Source organism: Chlorocebus sabaeus, chromosome 4 (genome assembly GCF_047675955.1).
Source record: "Chlorocebus sabaeus isolate Y175 chromosome 4, mChlSab1.0.hap1, whole genome shotgun sequence".
In the NCBI taxonomy this organism is placed as follows: Eukaryota; Metazoa; Chordata; class Mammalia; order Primates; family Cercopithecidae; genus Chlorocebus; species Chlorocebus sabaeus.
This window is the reverse complement of record NC_132907.1, coordinates 64,168,936-64,174,589: the sequence shown is the minus strand read 5'-3', so window position 1 is coordinate 64,174,589 and position 5,654 is coordinate 64,168,936. Positions and strand designations below refer to the sequence as shown.

The following is a 5,654-nucleotide window of genomic DNA, read 5'->3' as shown; positions in this document are numbered from 1 at the left end:
TCAGTTAATACATTATTACTGTTATTAAACAGTTGATTTTTAGGTCAATTAAAAATAAGAATAATAAAACATTTTATTTTGACTTCATTTATTTTTCTCCAGCACTTTTTCTTTCTCTATAGGGATTTGACTATCTGACCTATATCATTTGCCTCCTCTATGAGAAGCATATTTGGAAATATCTTATAGGGCAGGTCTGCTGGTAACAAATTCTTTCAGTGTTTGTTTTCTGAGAAAATCTACTTCACATTTAAAAGCTATTTCTGCTGGATATAGAATTCAAGTTTGGTGAGCTTCTTTTTTAACATGGTAAATATTTTACTTCATTCTTTTCTTGCTTGCATAGTTTTAGACAAAAATTATTATCTTGTTCCTCTATAAGGCATCTTTCCTTCACCCTGGTTCCTTTCAACATGTTTTCTTTCTCTTTGGTTTTCTGTATTGTCAATAATATTTCTGGTGTAGATTTTTTGGTATTTATCTTGCTTGATGTTGTTGTGTGTCCTTAATTTTTAAAATTACTCTGCCATTATCACTTCAAATATACATATATTTTTGGCTGTGTTCATTTCTATTTTTTTTCTTGGATCTCAATTTTGCAATTGTTCATAGGCTACACTTTTCGGGATTGTCCCATGGTTCTTCAATATTTTCTTCTGTTTATCTCTTAATTCTTTTCTTTTTCCTTTTCTATTTTGGTTTTGGAAGTTTTCATGGACATATCTTTAAGCTTATTAACTCTTTCCACAGCCATATCCTATCTGATGGTGAGTTGATGAAAGGCATTCTTCATTTCTGCTGTTGTTTTTATGTCTAGCATTTCTTTTTGGTTTTCTTAGGGTTTCCATCTTTTTGCTTATATCACAAGTCTCTTTTGCTTGTTGTTTACTTTTTTCATTAGGCTTCTTAACATATCAATTATAGACCCTTTTCACAAGATGGCGCCGAAAGCGAAGAAGGAAGCTCCTGCCCCTCCTAAAGCCGAAGCCAAAGCGAAGGCTTTAAAGGCCAAGAAGGCAGTGTTGAAAGGTGTCCACAGCCACAAAAAAAAGAAGATCCGCACGTCACCCACCTTCCGGCGGCCCAAGACACTGCGACTCCGGAGGCAGCCCAAATATCCTCGGAAGAGCGCCCCCAGGAGAAACAAGCTTGACCACTATGCTATCATCAAGTTTCCGCTGACCACTGAGTCTGCCATGAAGAAGATAGAAGACAACAACACACTTGTGTTCATTGTGGATGTTAAAGCCAACAAGCACCAGATTAAACAGGCTGTGAAGAAGCTCTATGACATTGATGTGGCCAAGGTCAACACCCTGATTTGGCCTGATGGAGAGAAAAAGGCGTATGTTCGACTGGCTCCTGATTACGATGCTTTGGATGTTGCCAACAAAATTGGGATCATCTAAACTGAGTCCAGCTGCCTAATTCTAAATATATATATATATCTTTTCAACATAAAAAACAAAAAACAAAAAACAAAAAAAACATATCAATTATAGTTATATTAAATTCCTGCCTGATAATTCCAAAATGTAAGTCATACCTGAATCTGGTTCTAATCTTAGCTTTGTTTTTTCCAGACTGTTTTGTCTTGTCTTTTAGCTAGCCTTGTAAATTGTTCTTGATATCCAGGGATGTTTTATCAAGTAATAGAAACTGTGGTAAATAGGCCTTTAGTTAGAATTTTATGTTAACGTGAGTAGGAGTTGGGCTTTGTTGAAGTTTGCTATAGGTATAAATGCCTAAGGCTTCAACTACCTCCAATGTATTTGTATCTCTCCTCTAGACTTTCGGCTTCACTAAGCATCCCTCTTATATAGATACTATACCTTATAGCTGTTTTTACTATTATTCAGTGTTGTTATATTGTAGTTCTCTTGATGTGGTTGTGAGATGTTTGGAAGAAAATGTGCTCCATTATCGTTTCATTTAGTCTCAGTATTTTAGTCTGTGTCCCTGCTGGACTGTGATCTTCACAAGAGTTTCTTATTCTCATTCCCTTAGGTGAGACAAGAATTCTAGAGGGGTGTAGAAGTGTTGTATCTGCCCTTCCTGAAGGTGGAATAAGATTCTGGCAAAATATTTCCCCTTTAGAGTAGGTGTGCTTTGTCTGGAATATTCTAACCTTATGCTAAAATTGTTACTCTCCCATCCCTCTGGTAGATCCATGAAGGATTTTTCTTGACTCCACAGCATAAGGACCTGTTAGGTTATTGAATGTAAAACTCACAAAAGTTTGGAGACCATCTAAGAACACATTCCTCATTGGTTTCTCATGCTAGTCCACAATGACCCTCCAGAAAATTGTTCAACATTATTATTTAGATGTTTTTACCAGTTTATGGCTCAAGCATCTTCTACTCCAGGTAAGTAGATTCTGACTCTGACTTTATTAGCCAGATTATACAGACTGGATGTATTCATCCAAAATTCATATGTTGAAACTAAATTCCCAATGTGATGTTATTTGATGGTGGGGTCCTAGGGGGGTGATTAGGTCATGAGAGTATAATTCTCATGAATGATATTCATGTCCTCATAAAAGAGATCTCCCTTCTCGCTTATACTGTGTGAGGACACAGAGAGAAGACAGCCTTCTATGAACCAGGAAGTGGGCTCTCACTGGACACCAAATCTTCCTTTGTCTGGATCTTAGACTTTCCTGTCTCCAAAACTGTGAGAAATAATTTTTGTTTCTTATAAGCCACCCACTTATGATATTTTGCTACATTAGCTCAAATAGACAAAAAACCTCAGTTTCTCCAGCGTTCAGTGGGAAAATTTGTCCTGTCACCTCAGTTATCTGATGAGTTTAAAGGAAGCTGATTTTCAGTTTGCTTAACTATCTTCTTGTTGTAAGGATAGAGATAACAATTGCTAAGCTCTTTATATGTTAGAGCTGAAATCAGAGTCTCTATTTCCAGAATATTGAAATTTCTGGATACAATAAGAAATATGTGAACATTCAACCAGCTTCAAATACATGTCTGTCTCAAAGTTTTGGGGTTTTAGTCTTCTTGGTTTTCTTTGTTTGTTTATTCTAAGATCATAGTTGCAATCATAATAGTACTCCAAATTTTCTATTTTTATTATTGTCAGAAAAAAATGTAGCTTCAATACTTAATATCTTAAATAAATTTATGATAGCATTCACAATAATATTGGATATTTTATCATTGACAGAATTAACCTCTAAAATCTCTATTCAATGAATTGGATGATAAAAAATCAAACCATTACTGGAATTAGTTTTGAAGAATCTGATGTCACTGGTGTCAATGAAGAATTCATGAACTACTTCTAACAGAGTCAACATACTAATTTCATTTTCATTTCTTTTTACATGTACAAGACAATTTGGAATAAAAAACGGAGCAAGAGTAATTTGGAAAACCAGACATTTGATCTAAATGGAAAGTCATGCTTTACAGTATGATATGTAATGACAACATTTGATGCTGCACATATCAAACCATAATGTTCAATACAATCTATGAAAAAAAAAATCAAGGACATTCAAACTTATCTCCCTATATTCATTACTTAATAGGGTTGCCCATCTTCTATTTCTCATGCACATCTTGAGTAGCTGTAACCTGTAGCTTATTTTGTTTTCAATTGATACTGCTGACTGCAACCTAATAACTGACCTCTCAGACCTCAACTTCACTGCTGGCAGGATCAGTGCACATTTAGTATTTCTCTGATCACAGTCTGAGTCCAAATGACTTAGCTTTTCTTAGGTACCTGTGTCTGAAAGCATTTAGTTTTGTTAGTGTAACATGCTATGTTTTGGAAAGGAAGATGTTGGTTATGTTATACGTAGAAAAGGCTGAGAAAAGATTCAAGTTATTTCTGATTATTGTTCAAATTAAACCACAGTGAGAATTCTGTTTAATGCAGAGGTCTCATACACTACCAAAAGAGACCATGATAGAAACCAGAAGTACAAAATGAGAAAAATAAGTTCATCAGGGTTTATTTTAATGCAATGAAGAATTGATTCAATGATAAATAAAAGAGGAATTGAGGCAATAGACCCAGGTAAAGAGGGGGATTCGTTTTTACCTCATCTGTGTTTGTTCTTTCTCCAAGCTAAACACTCTTAGTGGCTTGGCAATTCTTATACAAAATAGCTCATTTCATCATCCTTTTCTTTTCTTCTGGTGAAATCCAGTTTGTGAGTAAACTTGTTAAAGCAGAGTCATCAAAATGAAGCAACACACTGAGTGTTGTGTCACCTGAAGTAAGAAGAATGGGAAACAGCTCCCTTCCCTGCCATCTTTGCTCTAAATGAGAACATAATTATAGTAATGCGGCCTAAGTCCAAATCAAGTTTTGGATCATTCCAATTATCTTTTTCTGTGTAGAAAGTACTCCAATGTTGAGTGCCTAAATACAACAATTTACAACAATTTATTATGATGTGTTCTGGTTCTAAAGATTGACAGACTCAACTGAACAGTTAATTGCTTGAGGTATCAGATATGTTGTAACCAGGTGGCAGCTGAGGCTGGAGTCAGCTGGAGGCTTCTCCATTTACATGCCTCATGGCAGGCCTGTCTACTCATCTCTCTCTCAATGTGGCTGGTATACACCCCTCACTGCATAGTGGTCCCAGGGCAGGCTGACTTGTATGGCAGCTTGCTTCTTCCAGAGTGAGCATTCCAAGAGAGCAATGAGAACCTGCAAGACTTTTTCTGACTAGCCCCAGCTGTCATCTCAATGTTACATTGACTACATTTTATCAGTTACAAATGAGTCATAGAGCCAGCCCAAATTCATGTGGAAGAGATTTATATAAGTACTGGGAGTTATGGTTCATTGGGTATCCATCTTTGGGTAAATGTACTTTAAAAATAGTTTTGCTTTAGTTGGCATATCTAGAGTATAGTTTTAGTTTAGGCTAATCTATCCCCTAACTAAAATGTTTATTTTTCCAACATTATGTTATTAAAATTTGTTTTTTTCTTGGCCTTTAATATCCTCATTTCTTTCTTCCTCCTCCTTCTACAATTATCTCTGCTGCTTTTGTCTACCCATCACTATCCATTTTTTTATTTCAAACTTTTACATTTGACCTATCTTTGTAGCTTGCTAAGAGCCTTCCGAATGCTTAATTTGTTATCCATAATATCTATTATTATTTCCAACTCCATGCCTGCACAAGTTTAGTAAGGATCTTATCAAAGTTTGCATCCAATTCATAGAGATATGGCAAAGAAGAGAGTCAGGGAAAAATCACAGAACATGTCAAAATGAGTTGAACTTGAACCCTGTTGATAAGTCTTTGGTTATACTCATTTGCCCAATTTGCCATACTGTGTACATTTCTCCATTTTACTCAATGGTATCATGTGAGGGTTTGTCAAGCAGCTTTCTGAAAACCATTTTCATTTTCTCTGCAGCACTTCCCTGAGCTTATAGTCTCATAATCATATCAAAAAAGACAATTGAACTAGCTTAGTGTGACTTCTTTAATGGCTTATATTAGTTCCTCATCATCACCACTCTCCTTTATAGGTGTTCTAACACTGTTCTTTTATTAATAGACTCTGGGAAATTATTCAAACTGGCATCAAGATCTCTGGTTTACAGAATATGCCTCGTTTTTGGGCTCAAAACTTGCAAATGCCTTTGGCAGTCTAATT

At 35.6% G+C, this 5,654-nt stretch overlaps 1 pseudogene across 1 annotated transcript; it reads left to right on the top strand.

Moving 5' to 3' along the window:
• Positions 1 to 919: 919 nt before the first annotated feature.
• LOC103215079 (large ribosomal subunit protein uL23 pseudogene) lies at positions 920 to 1,486 on the top strand (annotated as a pseudogene). The gene has a single exon (XR_012092859.1). The product of XR_012092859.1 is annotated as a large ribosomal subunit protein uL23 pseudogene (transcript).
• Positions 1,487 to 5,654: the final 4,168 nt, after the last annotated feature.